The following is a 17,443-nucleotide window of genomic DNA, read 5'->3' as shown; positions in this document are numbered from 1 at the left end:
TTAAACTTTTTTCTATTTTAGTAGACTATCCAGAAACCAATGGAAATATAGTGATCACCATAATGCTGAAATAAGTATTTTACAGTATACAACAGGATAAAGTATACTACTTCCTGATATTCCAGTATCCATTGTGATAACCAAAATTCTCTGACTCCAGAGGAGGGATGCTTTCTATTATTAATAGTAGTTTGCTTCTCCTGAAGGTTTAAATAATTCACTTGAAGGCATGTAGGGCAAAATTACATATATATAATTTATATCTTAAAAAAAAAAAACAAAACAAAACCATGAAGTAGCCCTAAGTGACCCTCAGACTGGTCATGTCAGTCACGTTGCCGTTTGTCCTCATTTGCTATCCTTTTCCACAACCTATTTCAATCATTTGAAATAAGATTTACAATTCCACGTGTAAGTTGTCCCACTCATTTTAGAGAAAATTAAATCTCTAGTGTGACAGAAATTCTTGTGAAACAAAGGCATGCCATGTAGAAGTCCTAAATATGACACTCTGAACAAGGGGGATGATCTCAAAAGTCCCCCCTAACATGATTCCCTGAGCAGTGTGATTTCTGAGGAACTCTAGAAGCCTGTTTCTCCCAGTTTTAACAATGTTGCCATGACATCCAGGAAATAAGAAAAAATTAGGGTCATATATTGTGAATCTCAGAATATGTAACTTTTATCCAAATGGGTAACAAAACACCATGTAAGTAGGGAAGAGCCACAAGAAATAAGCCTCTTTTGTGACAACACTGAACTGCCTTAAAAGCAGCAATGATGCACTGTTGTCAGGAAACAGCTGTAAGGAACATAGAAAAAGAAGAAAAAAGGCTTTATCCCCCAAATCTGTTCTGCCAATAGAAACTGCAAATATGAGAACACCATGCTGAAGGAAAGGGATGAACAAGATAATCAAGCATTCCCAGATACTTCCCAGGTTGAAGGTCAGTTCTAAGCACTAGGGTAAACAATCCAGAAAAAATATGCCAGTAACAGCAACAATTAGTTTATTGCAGGAAACATTTACTTCTTCATGAAGTTTCAAAAAATTTTATATTTGGACTTATTATGGCCTGAGGGTCCAGGGGTCTGTCCAACCCTGGCTGCCATAGGCATCCCGGATAGCACTGGGCTGATAAGCACAATCTGTCCGGGTCCCTCAGACTAGCTCCCAGCCGTGGGCAATCTTAGCAAGCAGCTCAGCTCTTAAGCGAGATCAGCTCTTTGGTGAGTTCAGCTCTTTAGTGATTTCAGCTCTTTACTTGCTAAGGTGCCTCGCAGCACCAGAGGGAGAGGAGAAGGCTGTGTGAGGTTCCACAGTGGTGTCTTTATTGGCAGCTCCTGCAAAGGGTTCCAGTGACAACTCTTCTGCCAAACTGGGCAGAAATGGGGGTTTATATAGGGTACAGGGGTGTTGGAAATTGTCCAATGGCCAGGGACAGGGCGAACATGACCTATAATCTTACAGAAAAATAACAAGGGTCCGAATGCGGAAGGAGGGGCTTCTTTGGTCCAGTCATCATGACGAGGTATTTCTTATCTCAGGCAAGTGACCGCCAGGGAGGCCTTGGAGAGCCTCTGGCCGCTACATGGACTGATGCTTTTATTGAAATGATTACCTATACCATGTTTCATCTAACCACGAGGTATTATATATTTCTATTAATGTGTAAATTGCTTCTGTAAAATATAGTGAAACTTTCCATGCCAATAGGAAAATTTGACCACAGGACTGGTATAGCTGACATGGCTCAAATCTTTTAAAAACAGTGGTTATTTCTTTCCGCAGAATAAAACACCCCTAGGTAAAGTGAATTTGTTCTAGTAAGTTACACTAATACAAAAGGTGTCAATAATTAAAACCAGTAATTTAGGACAAGATTTCTTTCATAGCATATTTTACATTATTATTGCTGGTAGGTGGAGGGGGGTAGGGGTGGTCTTAAAGCTTGTTCAAAACAAAATGCTAAGATTTTCTCTGAAAAAGGATGCACCAAAAAAAGGACGTGGTCCACATCACTGTGGTCCTATGTGCAGTTTTTCCTTTTTTTCCTTTTACCATTTTCTCTCTATATCTAAATATCCATTTTAAAGTAAAATCCTATTCAGCATTTCAATGTTTTTTTTAAACACATGCATACAATATATCTTGTATAATATTATATAGATCATATAAATAGTGTACATACTATATATACATACTATAAACACATACATTCATAAAAATCTTGAAAGGTAGTCACAGATTACAATAAATGTAAAGACTAAACAAATATTACTATTTCTGTCTTTTTTTTTTTCTGCCAATTTTAATAAACTTTAAACCGTTTGAATACTATTTCTTCAGATGAGAACCAGAATTATATACTCTGATTTAGATCTACTGGGTAATACAAGTGATTACATATCATTGCAATATTTTTCAAAGTCTTTTACAGCAACAAGCTGATCTTTCTTCACATCTTTGAAGTTGTATTCAAATCCTTAGGGTTAAATATGGGTAACATAAATATTTGTACATAGAGATGTTGTCATTTACTACCCATAAGGCCAAATGAAGCTCTGAAGTACTGCTTTAAATATAATTTACAGTAACTTAATTTCCCCAAGAATGTTTGGTTACAAACTTTTATAAAATTTCACCCATATCTTTTGTACATTCAACTCTGTAGTATTGATTCTCATTCCTCAGTCACTACACTTCAAAAAATATATTGTATAAGCAGATTATGCAGGGAGGGAAGGGAGTGTGTGTGACACCAACAACTTTCCCAGTCTCAAAAAGAACTAAGTATTAAGAAGAAGCTAAACCAGTCATAACCCAACTAAATTTGGTAGTTGTGGCATTTGAGACAGTTTGCTTGGCTAGCTCCCCTTTGAGATTTGATTATCACATTTTACTAGGATATGATTAATGAAAAAAGAGGCAAAATAAACTTCCTAGGTATTTAGGAGAAGTATGAACTCTCAAAGTTTAAGATCCTTTCAGAGTAAGCAACTTACAAACAGATTTACAAAACCTAGTGTAAACTGCTGAGTTAAATAAGTAGCCTAGTCTCCTAAATTCTAATCTAATCTCAGTGATTCTATGTGAAGATTGGTAATCTCCATGGAATATACTGTCTGAATGATTATTAGGAAAAACAGATTATGTATATTAATATTAACTTCAATTGAGAACAGATTCAGAATGTATTTAAAATAAGGAGATGGTTAATTCATATGGAATAATTCATATCAGTTAAATGCCTGGTCTGATAGGTATCTTCTGCATAGCATAGAGAGATTTCTTTAGAACAATAATAATCTGTTGTTCTAACTTGAAACAGGTAATTGGTTCAGAAGAATAGGGTTCACATTAGTTAATACCAGTTCACTATACTGAAACTATCTTTTTTTAATGCTTATAGCTAAAAGTACAAGTGAACTCTTCCTGTGATCTATAGAAACACTTATAGGCATCTTGTTCTGCAGGCACAATGAAATTTGCTCTAATCACATTAAAATGGTATCTGTTTTTTGGGGTTCTTTTTTGCTTGGTTTGTTTTTCAGCAGTTCCACAGCTAAGACTAAAACTAACCAAGTGCATGAGTCTTCCTCCTCTGTTTACACAGGAAGCAGAGTAAGTTATTTTCAGCGAGTGTTTAGCGTGACAGACATTTTTTAACCTACATTGAAATGAGTTGCAATGCTAACAGGGTCATTCCCTTTACTGAGAAAAAGTAGGATAAGCAGGTAGCTTCTTACACTACTCAGCTTAGTTACAAGAGAGCCAGTAGTCAGTCACAATAGAGAATCTCAAAAGACTCAGCTTGATCCAAGTTGTCAGTGTGTTATTACAGGATATGAGCTCAGCCAGTGCTACTTGGACATTTACATGTAATTATTCATATTTTTCCCTAACCAATCTAGTATTTTAACACCATCTCATGTCTTTCAATATCTCAAGGACTGTGATTTTGTGTGATTTAATGCTGTAAGATATTATCCTGCGATAATCCCAACTCCACTAAATCATCCTAGAGGGAAATGAACAAAGGAATAATACACATTGTGACTTTTACCTGGATTCCACAGTTACTAGAGTGAGCAAATAAAATAAATCACTAAGTATCATCTGTTGTATCCTAGATGTCACTTAAATGCATAAAGAAGCATGTCTGTTCTCTCAGGGCCCACTCACTAATGGCCAATATGTAAGTCCCACTAAAAGAGAAGAAATTATTTGAATAATTGGTGACTACTCAGCGTGGCAGAAGGGAAGTTGGCACCCTTTTACAAAAATGGACACCTACAAAAGTTATGGAGAAACATCCAAGTCAACTGAAAATACATTTTAAAAATATTCAAAACAATAAGAGCTTTCACAAAAATTCACCCAGTCTTATTTAACCCAGTGTAAATCAGACCTAGATTACTTAATTAGCATGACCAGCGAATCAAGCTGTTCAAGAAGGATCATTTTCATAAGAAACCAGTCAATTAAAGATCATTGTATGAACTAGAAAGAGAATAGGAGTGAATAGATTAGGTGAGTCATTGGAACAGTCTTCCCCAAGAAGTTGTAGATGTCCCGTTCCTAGAAGTGTTCAAGGTCAGGTTGGATGGGGCCTTAAGCAACCTGCTATATTAGCAGGGTATACCTGCTAGATTGGGACTAGATGATATTTAAGGTCCCTTCCAACCCAAACCTTTCTGTGATTCTGTAATGCCATTAATATCAAATTTACACACTTCAAATGGTTCTAATATCTACCCCTCTTGTGTTGATGTAAACAACAATAATTTAAGCCTGTTCCTTAACAGCTCCTTTACTGCATTCATTTTCAAGTGATTTATTTTTCAGGTTTACCTGAGGTTACCATTAATATTTTATACTTAAGGTGAAAGAGCGGCCTCAATTCAAAGCTGGCTACATGTAAATACACAAAAAAAACCACTCCCAGGAATCTAATTTCATATTTTTCTATTTCAATTTTTTGTAGACGATTCTGGAATTGATATGAATAGTTCTATTAATGATACTTCATATATTTTGGAAATTCATTTATCTTCATTATCTTATGCAAAGAACTGCATTCAGAAACATGAAAGTAACTCTTCTAACAACACAGGAAATCTAAACTAAAAACTAGGACTCCAGCTATATGATTATTTATAGCAGAGTCTGCTTCATAAAATGTTTGAAAGAATCAGTGAGAACTAATATAAACAAAATGCAGCTATCTGCAGTCAGTAGGAACTGATAGTCAGTAGGAAGCCCATTAGTACTATTTGCTATTTCTGCTTATTAAACTTATGAACATTTCTTTTGAAATTTGGCCCTTGGTTCTCATTGCTGAAGGATCATCACAGTGTCTCACACCATCTCTCATACTTGCCTTTAAAATAATGATAGACTGAATATATTTGTCCAGCATAAACAAATCATAGTATTAAAAAAACATATTTCATTGCGTTAGAATAATAGCATATAGCTAAGAATGCATTTTTCTCATCCTATCTTCAGATACTTCCTGATGGAAGTTAGGATTGAGTTGCATAACTTATGAAAATAGAAACACTGTGAAAACACTGCTTTCCAACAAAAAAATGCAGTACAAACTTCTGCAAACTCATAACAATATTTTCATGACACTTATGTCCATAATACCACCCTCATTAAAAGGTACCAAAGTTTTATCAGTTTATGCCATTACATATACATTTCACAAAGTAATTTTTAAAAGCTTTTCAGTAGCAAAACTCTATAATCTGTGAAACTTCAGCATTTATACTAATTTCTAATCAAAACTAAGGAATTACTTTTTAATAAACTGTCACTTAGAAAATTTTAAAATCTTACCTGGTTATAGTAAGTAAGCATTCTACTACACTTGAAAAACAAGTTATGTTTAGTGGGATGTTAAAAGTAATGCTACATGATAGTAGCTAAAAAACATAGAGGAGAAGAATCCAGCTAGATATAACTGACCCACATACTTCAAACACTGTTTTCTGATCTTAAGTATTTTTGCTGGGCATTTCAGACTGTTTTCCTCCTTACCATCAGCATGATACTAATTCATACTTTGTCCCTGAAGAACTTTATAGAAATTAAACATGAAACCCACAAGCTTAAGACCCCTTACCTTCTGTGTTTGCTGGGCTCCTCTCGCTTCTCACTGTAACAGACATGTGTAAACAACAGAATTTCCTGCATCCTTTTCTCATCTGCACTGTACTGGGACTTGGCCAATTGGATTATTTACAGCATTAAGGCCACTCCACAGTAACTTGAAAAAGATTCTCATTGGTCAGGCATTATCAAAACTAAAACCACATTTTTCTTTTAAGTACAAGTCATTTATACAAAACAAAACTTTTTGTAATACTGCTCTTCACTAAGCATTATTTGTTCAGTTTTTATTTCTCCCTCCCTTTCTAAACCAAAGACTCTGACCCCAGTCCCTCAGATATTATGTATAAGATTAAATTAGTTATTTGAATCACAGTACTTAAGCACAGTCCTAGTTGTCAAACAAATAGTTTGGATTCTTATGCCACTACTTGCTCCTGCTATCTCTCCTGAGTTTTAAATAGCCTAAAATAAGACTAGTTTTACACTCAGCTGGATTATATAACCTTGAAAATACATGTACTTTCATAGTTAGCTCTGCAATTGGCCAGGGGCTCTTGGAAGTTATTATGAAAAACTGTAGTATTCTAGATTATTAGAGAGGTAAAAAGACCAAGGCAAGGAAAGTTATGAAAAAACACCTAAAACTTTGAAAAGCTCTTTTTGCATTAAAAGTTAGTTACATATTAAAATTTAAGGTAAGAATTATTTCTTTCTGGAATACAAACTCCAATATTTTTGTAACCAACATGACAAAGCACGACACCACTGTCCCAAGCCTGATATCACAAGCTACCTAATTAGCAGGTCCTCAAGGCATAAAACTGATATAATTGGAGACACAGATGGGATGATTTGCCATAGTTGTGAAAAGCCAAATACTTCTCATTAAAAAAAAAAAAATCTCTCATAAGATAGAGAATATTGTCAATTCCTGTGTCACAATCTCAGACTGAGAAGCCAGATTTTCTTTTAAGGGACATATCTCTACTTCCCTACTAATATCCCAAAACTTTTAGCAGCACTATAGCAGGTAGTCTTTCCATCATGAATAATAGTTATAGCTGCATGACTCTTCTCTTGTCTGACACTAGGACTTTCAATTTTTTTTTTTTTTAGGGAAATAAACTAGTAAATGCTCCCAAATCTTGCGTGACTCAGAAAATCTATTCCACAGCCAGGAGAAAAAAGGCATTGTCTTCCAAAATACATAAGTAAAATACATGAAAAAAAAATCTCTATACATTTCGGTTAAAAACCCAAACCAAACAAACAAAAGATGCAAACCAAAGGAAAAAAAACCCCAAAATACAAGACAAAAACTATGGCTCCCCACAAAACAACACCAAACTGAAGCAAAAAATCCCAGACCAAACCTAACACCACAACAAAACGAAACCACAAGTCTGCATCAAATTAGAAACAAGCACACACAAACAAAAAAAACTCCAGCTCAACAAAACCCAAATCCAAACAATAAAATAAGGCAACAGCTACTTTATGCATCTTGCATGACTTCTTTAGCAACGAAATAGATCCCACCTCCCACTAGAATAGTCTCTGGCTACATTCCATTACTCCTACTGAGGGAAATCGCGTCACAATTTTAAAAAATCAAGTTATATACACATGATAACTTAAGCTTCTAACTTCTCACATTTCAACCCATTCATGAGATTTCCCATTCATTTTCCACCATTCTTCACTTGCTACAATCTCTGAGCATATGCAAGAAGGCCGTTCCATTGCCCATATTTAAATAAATTTGTTGTTTCTAAAGAAATTGATGCACATTTCTTTTGTCTGAAAGGAAGGGAAGTAACTTTGGTCACAGCTGAAAATATCTTCCCAAGTGAAGATATGTAACAGAGAATTTATCATTCAATAAGAAATAAACACAAAGAAAAGAGTGTCATTACAGCATGTGAAGGAAACAGTAATCCTGGAAGTGTCATTTAAGTACCTTTTGGGAAGGAAAACTGTATTCTTCAAGAAAAAGGGCACAAAAAAGAAATATGTATAATAGGCCAATAGTAAATAGTAAAGCTATTAAAAAACCCCTCAGCTTCTATTCTGTTGCATTCTGTTGTAATCAGCAATTCTTGGAGGAATCTTGATTTTATACCGTTGTTAAAAATGCATCCAGATGTAAATTTAAAAATTACTGTAAAATTTGGAAGTTACTGTGCTATTTTTATATCTTTATTTGCAAATTTACTGTTGGTTTTTAGTCTCATTTGACCATTTATCTTGTGTCACTGCAATAACTGCAGAACAGATGTTGCCAACATGCAAGTTTGCTAACACATGACCTTCACATATGGAGCTGAACTGTCTTCCTTGAAGTCTCCATGTATGTAAACAATTCTTAGTTCATACTAAGAACATTCATACATGCTCATCAAGAGAATTATAAGCAACTCTAGTTGTTATTTTTGTCAGAAAATTGTACTGAGAAAATATGATAAAGCCTATAGACAGCATCAATAATCTAGAACATATGTATTCAAGTATGGCCTTACTTGTCAATTGTGCTTGATTAGGGTGGGATAGACTCCCTTCACTTTGAGTACATTTGAACTTTGGCAGCATGCCTGACCTGCTTTTTCCAAGATCCATAGAGAATCATTAAGAGAACATGAAAGCCAAATTTGGAATTTTTAAATGACAAGACTCATCCCTTTGGAGGTTAACAAAGGAAGAGACATGATCTTTTTCAGGATCACTGAGCCAATGAAGATGATTAAATAATATGTCTCAGAGGAAAGTCAGAGCAAGTCTTTCTCAAAACATGGAAGTTTACAATATTTACTGTATTGATGCAATTTCCTTAGCAGATATAAGAAATTATCATTCAAGCCAAAAACAATAAAGCACTTCATACACAAATGGCAATAAAACAGAACATTCCTCCTATTGAAATTGGAAAATAGAGAGCGTTATGAAGCACTAAAATTGTAACCTTTTGAAATTGGGCTTCCTCAATTATTCTAAAAAAACACAAACATATGCCAGTTCCTTTTTATTGATAGAAGTAATTTTTAATCTTACTATTTCATGCTATTCCACACAATTTCATACAATTGAAACAATAAACATCACATTTAGTTTACTGTACCTCAATCCAGACATGCTCCCTTAGGTGATGGAGACACATAGAAGAAAACTTGATGTAGAAGGTACCTTCAAGGCATGAAGAAGGAGAAAATAGATGCAAAAAATTAATATAATTCTGAATCCCATCTCTACAGCAGCATTAGCAAAGCCCAAATTTATATATACCAAATAAAAAGCAAACCTGTGAAGATATAGTTACAGAAGAGATAAATCAATTAAACAAAATGACCAAAGTTGAGACTCCACCAAATCTCATGCATAGATTACTCAGTGTGGGAAAACATACTGTGGTTCCATTTGATAAACAGTCTAGGAAAAAGGCACAGAGTAATTATTTCCTAGAATATCTCTCTAAAATTAGAAATGCAACAAAGAGATAATATTCTCCTCCCATTTTCTTTTAAGTTCTAACACATTCTAAACAAGTGATCTTAGCAAAGCTTTGCTTTCACAAAATTTAGGTAGTGTATGAATGGAAGGGAGCCCTACAGGGATGGCTTCTGTTAGAAGCTGCCAGAAACTTCACCCAGAGCCAAGATGCACCCAGTGCTGGCTAAGGCTGAGCCTTAGCCATCTAAGCCTTAGCCATCACACCATCTGTGATGGTGGTAGTGCTTTTGGGATAATGTGGTTAAAGGTAAAAAAACCCACCCTGCACAACAGCAATTGCACCTGAAGAGAGGAGTGAGAATGTGTGAGAGAAACAGCCCTGCAGACAACAAGGTCAGTAGAAGGAAGGAGACGAGGTGCTCCAATCACTAAATTATTCTTCCATGAAGCCTGTGGTGCTGACCATGGTGAGAAAGCTGTGCCCCAGCAGCTCACCAAGGTCCATGGCAGACCAGAGGTCCATCTCTAGACTGTGGAGAACCCAATGCTGGAGTAGGTGGATGTGCAAGGGGGGTTGGACTAGGTTTGATGGTAGGACTTGTGACCCCCACTGCAGGGGACCCATCCTGGAGCAGCCTGCTCCTGAAAGACTGCACCCTGTAGAAAGGACTGACACTGGACACTTGACACTTTGTCAAGAACTGCGGGTCATGAGAAGGGCTCATCTTGGAGAACTTCATGGAGGTATGTCTCCCATGGGAGGGACCCCATATTGGAGACAGACTGTGAGGAGTCCTCCTCCTGAGAAGGAAGGAGCAGCAGAGACAACGCATGATGAACTGACCACATCCCCCATTTCATGTCTCCCTGTGCTGCCTTGGGGAAGAATTCAAGAATAAAGTTAATCCTGAAAAGAAGGGAAAGGTGAGGGAGAAGGTTTTTTTTTTTTTTAATTTAGTGTCACTTCTTATTACCCTATTCTGATTTGGCTGTTAAGGAACCAAAATAATTTCCCTGAGACTCTTTTACCCTGATGGCAATTGCTGAGTGATCTCTCCCCATCCTTAACTCATGAGCCTTCCTTTGTATCTTCTGTCCCCCATCCAGTTGAAAAGGAAGTGATACATTGGCTTTGGTTGGCACCTAGTGTCCTGCCAGAGTCAACCAATCCACCTGAATAGGCTACATGCAGGCTAGATTTCATTAATAAAACTGCCTATGTAACACCTCATTCCTAAGTAACTTTAAAACAGATCATAAAACTTAAAAGCAACATCAAACAGCAATGACTTAAAAAAAAAAAAAAAGACCTTAAAAAAAGTTTTATTCCAGCACAGTGATAAAGCATAATAGGAAGAAGCTTATCTAGGGCTAATACTTTGCTCAGCTTGTTAGTTTTCAGTTCTGACTTCGCCTATGGAAGTTAATTTGATCCACAAGTGCAAACAGCGATAGCAGATAAATATAAACTATTTATCTTGTACAGATCTATGCTGCTGATTGAACTTCTTTACTTATAAGAAGTGAAAGAGGAAATAACTATGTATTACATTTGACGTGTTGGCCTATTAATACTTTTCAGCACATTTTGTGGTAGCAAATATGTGGTAAGCAAAGTTGTGGTAAAATTACTTACATGCTTAAAGACTCTCATAAGCTTCACTTTCTGTTGCTCATTACACTCTTAAATTGTGAAAATTAACATATAGCACCTGAAAATGGATTGTTTATCATACATGAGTATACATTAAAAAGCCTCAGCTTGGCAGAACTACTACTGATTGCCAACAAAAAATATTAGTAGAGCAGGTTATAAAAATAGGCTCTAAATTTGAAGATTCTTCTTCACTGGAACTTATATCCACATAATACCAGAATTTCAGTGTTTTCTGGTTAAGAAACTCCCGTTATTTTTTTAATCCAGGTGTCTCCTGACCAACTGATGGTTGTTGTTACAAGGGCATGTAGGGATAGGGCAAGGGGTAATGGTTTGAAACAGAAGGAAATCAATTTAGATGAGATATAAGAAAGAGGGTTTATTTTTTTTATATTGAAAGTGATGAAACACTGGAATAGAGGTAGTGGAGAAAACCTGAAGAGGTAGTGGATGCCTTCTCATCGGAAATATTGAAAGTCAGCTTGTGTGGGGCTCTGAGTCAACTGATTTAGCTGAAAATAACCCTTCTCATTGTGAGGGGGAGGTTAGACTAGATGGCCCTTAAATGTCCCTTCCAACCCAAACTATTCTATGACTTCTTTTAAAAGAAGCTGTGGAACTTGTAAGAGTATGACACTCTAGCAGTTTCAAGATGAAAAACAGAAGTAAAAAGACAAGAAGAATTTATCTCCTATTGTGACATACATATTATTTTCTACTGAATACCTACATAACGTTTACCTTTTCCATACTTTATAAATAACTCAGCAAAATAGTCCCCAGTAAAGTCTCAATAAAAAATATCATTACAAATTTCTGGTACATCTGATGGAAAAAGTTCATAATTTATATTTATGGTTACAGTTTAATGTTGAAGTAATGTAATACTGAAATAGCAGCAACATCATTTAGAAGAATTTAAAAAGAAATTAAATTAAGAATAAATTAAGAATTTTCCTTTTTTAATGAGGAAAAAAAATCTTCTAGTCTGATATTTCAATATGAAAAGCTAAAAGGAATTAAATTAAAAAGATATGGTTATTCCTGCTCTTCAGTGTAACCTGAGTGTAAGGAGAGGTCCTGCCAAATCCTTTATTAACTACACAGCGGTGTGATGCTGCTGTGGTGTCTAGATTTGTCCACAAATGCACTGATTAGAAAGGCTTGCATAGGTGGGTGAAAAGAAGTCACAGATGACTGACAGCAATTTGCACAGCATGATTTTTCAGTTCACCACCTTCAAACCCCAAAATATGACTTTGGATAAATCATGCTAATCAACACATTCCTTTAAAAGAAATTAAGTCATTTCTACATATATTTCTGATGAAAAATGCAAAAGGTCCAATAGAAAAATAAAAATTATGACACCTCATAATTTTAGAGGAAATATATTTCCTGATGAGTCTTTCATATGCTTAGGTTTTGCAATTTTTGCTCCTTAGATATTAATTATTTAGAAAAAATGGTTTTTTTTCAGAAAAAGTTGATAAATACTGCAATGGTGTGTACAAGAAGCATATGTATCTTCCAGGATCATGTTGGAAAGGCTGCAGGATGAGATGCTACTTTATATTCTTAGAAGGTGGGTAATATTAATAAATACAGCATTAGAAATAACCTTTTCTTTCCCCCCTCTCCTCTATCCTAAGTTTAACTGTGTCTTCCACAAGAATACCCCTGCTCTACAGCAGGGATTGTAACAGCAGCATGATATAACTAGTGTGTCATCTGACCATACCTGAAGCAAAAAAGATGTCTAAATTAGTACTACAAACACTGCCTATTCCACTCTGAAAAAAAAAAAAAAAACAGTTTTTCACAGTAAAAGAACATTCATAATTTTCCTCTCTGATCTAAATGTAGTTAGTCATTATACTAAGATAGCATTACTACTGGCACTCAACATTCAAACAGATTGCCACAAATAGCTTAATCACTCTAAAAACAGTTACCGAGTTAAAAAGTAGTGGTTTACTCACTTTTATATGAAACACTATCTTTCTGTCTTTAAGGCTGCCATTCTCAATAATGAAAACCTCTTGTATCTTCAGCACTTTAAGTGACAAAATTTGGCAAGATGGAAGCATCTATGTTAGTAATAAAAAGAATGTTTTTATTTAAGTTTAAATATCTGGACTTCATCTGTATCTATTTCAGAAGGAAGCTATAATAATTAGGTGTTTGAATCATCATATTATAAATAACATCCGAAGAAAGATGTGTTTCTGATTTTTTGCTGTAATCTGAAATGAAGATGAACATCAGCAGCATACAGATGCTGAAAATTAGTGTCTTATAGGCCAACAGCAGTTAAAGAGGCTGCAAAAAGCAAGAACATATTTAAGATCTTTCTATACATTCCTGTGATTATTATATTTAGGAGAGTTGTCCTTGCCCAGGATTAAATGGAAATTGGAACCCAGAACACATTTATAAGTAGAATGTTGCAGCGTTGGCTTTTCTCTGCCCTGGTCCCGGGCAGCTGGGGGGGCTCAGCTGGCACGCTGCTTCTCGGCAAGACCGGGGCTGCCGCGTGGGTGCGGAGCTCTAGGGCTGAGGCTCCATGTGGGTCTGCCACGCCCGTAGCCTCACGCTGAGGCGAGATAAAGGGTGAGAGAGAAGGCACACTCTGCCCACGTGGCTGAGAACTGTTTATTTCCCGCGTGGCTGCAGCGCTATTCGGAGCAGCGTTCCCAAGCCTGCGCAGGCAAAATGGCAGCTTGGACACAGGGAACATGGGGTTAAATAGGGGGCAGGCAGACAGGGGCGGAAGCCCCCCCACCCAATAGGGACAGGCAACAAGGGAGTGACGCAGAACACGGCATCCTATGGGAACATAACAGGGGTGGGTACAGCGTCCTGGGACAAGTGGGATTAGAGAGGTGGGGTGATTGATACAGAACTTTCCGAGGGGAAGAGGGGAGTGGTTACAAGATTGGCAGGTGAAGGCTCCTATAGCAGACAGCTTGGAGCAAACCATTTTAAGGGGAAAATAGGGGTACATAGAACCGACCTAGCTAACATTTATTAAACCCCTAACTGAACCAACCTGGCATGCAACAGAAAGTCAAGAATCTTCCTGGTTTTTTTTTCTTTTGGAGAGGATCACTGTAATTTTGGTTGTTTTGGTTTGCAAGAATCTTGCGAACTATTACTCTATTTTTTCTTATCCTATGTTTTATTGTAAGAAAAATTAATCACAGTTTCAAAACAAACACTATTAATCACCTAAGACTATTATATACAACATAAGAGAGTACAAGAAAGAGATTCACATCTTCTTGCAGCAGTATTGCTGAAGAGCATTGGGGAAAAAATAAAAAACATCAGTCTGGGCAGAGTGTCAGGCAGATGTCTTGAATTAAAGTTGTGGTGCAAATCACTTCCAGTTATGACAGCAGGAACAGTATTTGTGGATGTACTTGTATGTCACATATGGGCTGCATGAACTAGAAGAGGTTGTAAGAGAGAGCTGACATTCATCTAAAGACCCCATTTTTTTATGATTTAAAATACTTTCTTATTAAAAGTACGATGCACAATTTTTCTGGTTCTTTCTATACAGTCTCAAAGCCATACTTACTAATACTTCAAAATTTACCTGTCAGCAATGGTCTAAACAGATGAGGGCCCATGAAGATGAAGGACACATAAGAGGGTCAAGACTAAAAATGTCACACACCTAAGATAACCCACACTTCTTGTAGTACATCTATTCTAAACACCTTTTCCACATAATTCCTCAGTAATGAGATGCCCATTTGTCAATTAAGCTATTTTAACTCTACCCTTGAAAGCCCTAAAGTTAACATATGCAAGAGACTGCTCCAGGTTAGCCTGAAAAGTATATCCACCTCACAGGAAAGATTACTACTGAATTGACTGAATTTTATTTTGAATAGTTATGTTCAATGGGAACATATCAATGAGAAAGCTGAGTCCAGTTTAAACTTAGTCTTTCATATCATGACTAAAGCTATGGCCATCTTGTTGTACAACGTTTTACAGAAATGCAATAGGATCCTGCTTATTACCTGTGCTCTGGTTTTGTCAGGGACTTAAGTGTCTTCATAATTTCTAAAGAAATACCAAGGCTGATGTCTATACAGTAAAATAGATTTACTCTCTCTCTTAACACCTTCTTTTAAAGTTTTTCAACATTTTTCAACAATTTAGCAAACTGCTCAGCACAATTTTGTACTGTTCAGATTATCCTCTCTCTACTATATTCTGCTTAATTTAATTCTCTCTTTCTATTCTTAGTGACTTTCCATCATACTTAAGTACAGGAATGCCCAGCAGAAATGAAAGGATGAACTTTCCCAATATCCAAGATCCTGTCATAGATAAGCCAAAGAAATACATTCTGTACTGTTTAACTTGACCTAAGTTGATGGCTAGCATTTCTTTCGAATGAGAAGAAAAGAGCAGAGCAAAACAGAATAAAAACCATTCTGTGGAAACTTCATTCATTAAAGCAATTGGGAAACAAATTCATTAAAGCAAAATGTGAACAGCTACAAGGCTCATTTTAAAAATATAAAATATTAGTAACTTAATCCCTCACTCAAATATCTGTGATAATTAAATGAAGATAGGAATAATAAATGGAAATTTTGTGTGTGGGAGGGAAAACTAAAGCAAATCAACCACATTTATGTATGAAATTATCTAAAAGTAAGGATCCCTTCACTCTTACAGCAGCATTTTACATGTAATCTAAGAAAAATAGTTTTGTCTTACAGTGCAAGCATCCAGTCAGAAGCTCTTCTTTAGTGAGGCTTTTCCATTGCTTGTTCTGTTAAACCTCCCTTCCATCCATTGCCTACATTTGAGAGACATCATTTCCTCACACAAAAAAAGTTCTGTTCTCTACTCCTCTTAATTTAGCTATGAGGACTCAGATTTAATAATCACTAAAAACTGTGTTGTTGTTAATGAAAAACATGCTTAAAAATATGAATTTGCAAGGAGAAGAAATATGCAGGCCAATTTAGATATTAAATTAGGAACAGAAACTGTCTATAAACTAATACAATCTTAAATATACTTAGTACTGATAAATTTAGTTTTGTATATGGGTGGTGCCTACCATCAGCTTGTCACAATGATAAGCCTTGAATCTCTTAGAGGCTTGAGTTCTACTGTTCTACAAACAGGGACTGAAAGCTAAGGCCAACATCATTGTGAGTGATTGTCTTAATCAAGTAGCACTTTGTCTTGCGTTAGAAGTTTAAGTGATAGGTAAAGTTTTCCAGGTAACGTAGTCTTGAAAAATGTTAGTAATTAAAGTTAATTACAAAAGGTATTACAGAAATGCATAAGGAGATTTTTAATCATATCTGTACAGCTAGAGATTATTATCTAGAAAGATCAAAGGATCTGTATAAAATGGTTGCTTGTGATAGATCTCTAAAGACTAAGAAATATTCAATATACAGCTTCTATATTGCACTTTCCTGCTCAAATGTTTGTTTTTCTTCTCTTCTAAAAGCTCACCCTCCAGGAGAGCTTCTGCCACAGAAAGGTGGCAAAAAAAGGAAAACACAAGCAGTTTTTAAACCAAAACCCCCCAACATTATGTTTTTCTGGTATTTTTATATATTATTGTATTGGAACAATTTAGTTTACTAAAATGAAAAGATTTAGTGACAATTGATCTTATTTATCTTTGTTTTTTTTTTTTTTGCTAAAGCAGAACAATGGAAATGTAGACAGCATGTGAAGGAATGACAAGACCAAATGAGATGGAAATTGTCTTTTGATTTTTCAAATAAGCAAAACAAGAAACTTTCCAAGTAAGTGATAATTTTTTCTAATGTATATGGTATTTAGAAAAGAAATTATAATTCTGCTTTCAGAACACCAGATATAAAAACATTTTTCTTAAGAAAAAAACCCCCAATGCTGCTGTTAAATTTGTCAGGTTTTGCTTTCATTCCTCTGTCAATAAAGAATGTAAGTGGTAAAAGTTTGCCTTTGGCTAAGTATATCTGTTGGCAAACCTGATTGTGAGTGATGCAGTTGTCAACAGTCCTGTGACTAAAAGACCAGGTTTAAAAAGTAAAACAATTCTTTTTCCATTTTTTTATATGCACATGTTTTCTATGTTTTTTTTTTTTTCTTATCTGTGGCTGATTTGAACCACTGAGGTCAGCCTGAAGAAGTTAAACTTGTTAACTTAGCTTATGTGTGGTTTTGATTTGGTCTTTTTT

General features: G+C 35.6%; 1 protein-coding gene across 6 annotated transcripts in view; it reads right to left on the bottom strand.

The window, feature by feature from the left end:
- Positions 1–6,467, bottom strand: part of CCDC102B (coiled-coil domain containing 102B) — a 140,534-nt gene extending 134,067 nt beyond the window's left edge. For 2 of the 6 annotated variants that reach the window (XM_068193286.1, XM_068193278.1), the window contains exon 1: positions 6,135–6,466. The gene's annotated coding sequence lies outside the window, so the exon portion shown is untranslated. Of the gene's footprint in view, positions 1–6,134 lie in introns of all 6 variants that reach the window. The other 4 variants (XM_068193302.1, XM_068193297.1, XM_068193258.1 and 1 more) reach the window with 3 other exon arrangements.
- Between the last annotated feature and the right edge of the window lie 10,976 nt (positions 6,468–17,443).

The sequence above is a fragment of the Anomalospiza imberbis genome, chromosome 1, assembly GCF_031753505.1.
Source record: "Anomalospiza imberbis isolate Cuckoo-Finch-1a 21T00152 chromosome 1, ASM3175350v1, whole genome shotgun sequence".
Taxonomy (NCBI): Eukaryota; Metazoa; Chordata; class Aves; order Passeriformes; family Viduidae; genus Anomalospiza; species Anomalospiza imberbis.
The sequence above is the reverse complement of the archived record's forward strand: the minus strand, read 5'-3'. Positions and strand labels throughout refer to the sequence as shown.